Here is a 976-nt window from a genome sequence, read left to right as displayed (position 1 = left end):
AAAATTCAATATTTTCGAACAACACATAGATTTTGAGAAAAAATCAAAAAAATGAAAATTCTATTTTAATGCATTGTTGCATCCTTCACTAACATATGATGAAGGCCAAAGAGGTTTAAAACCTTTTTTTTCTCCGTTTTTCTAGAGAATAGCGATTGTATAGTTGTTAGTCAACCAATTTGGGGAGTATAATGAAGTTTTACTAAATTAATTGACAAAAATTTTAAACGATTCCCATTTGCCATGAAAGAGAATTTAATATAACTTAATACAAATGTAGAATGTGTTTAGAAATTTTGAAACAACCTAAAGATCATATCCTTCATTATATAGAGCATTTACCGAAAAATTCAATATTTTCGTATGGGTTAACACATAGATTTTGAAAAAAAATTCAAAAAAATAAAAATTATATTTTATTGCATAGTTGCATTCTTCACTAACATATGATGAAGGTGAAAGAGGTTTCGAACCTTTGTTGTCTCCGTTTTCTAAAGAACTAGGTGTCTTCCTGCACCTTGTGTAATAAAAAAAATTAAAATATTTTTAACAGATAAATATAAATTACTAATACTGTAAATTTTCTATTTCCTATCAATATTTTAATATAAATTTGATTTAATTAAACATAAAAATTATATTTAAGGATATGCATGTATATATTTGAAATTACAATCTTAGATAGATTTTTCTATCAATTTATTTTAGTTAAATATATTAAATAAATTTGTAAAAGTTGCATAATTACCAAAAATTAAAATTAAACAATATTTGTAAAATTTGTAGATATATAAGAAAATAATGATTTTACGATTAAATGTTTATAATTTTCTTAAAAAATTGTAAACATTTTTGAAAATTTTAGTAGTAAAATTTAATAATTTAAACTATATAATTAAATTATATTTCGAAATTTATAATGCCATATTTGAATATATTTATTTTAATGATGATTTTGAGTTTTCCCCATATTCTA

The sequence above is a fragment of the Brassica rapa genome, chromosome A05 (assembly GCF_000309985.2).
Source record: "Brassica rapa cultivar Chiifu-401-42 chromosome A05, CAAS_Brap_v3.01, whole genome shotgun sequence".
Lineage (NCBI taxonomy): Eukaryota > Viridiplantae > Streptophyta > Magnoliopsida > Brassicales > Brassicaceae > Brassica > Brassica rapa.
Note: the sequence above shows the minus strand (reverse complement) of the source record.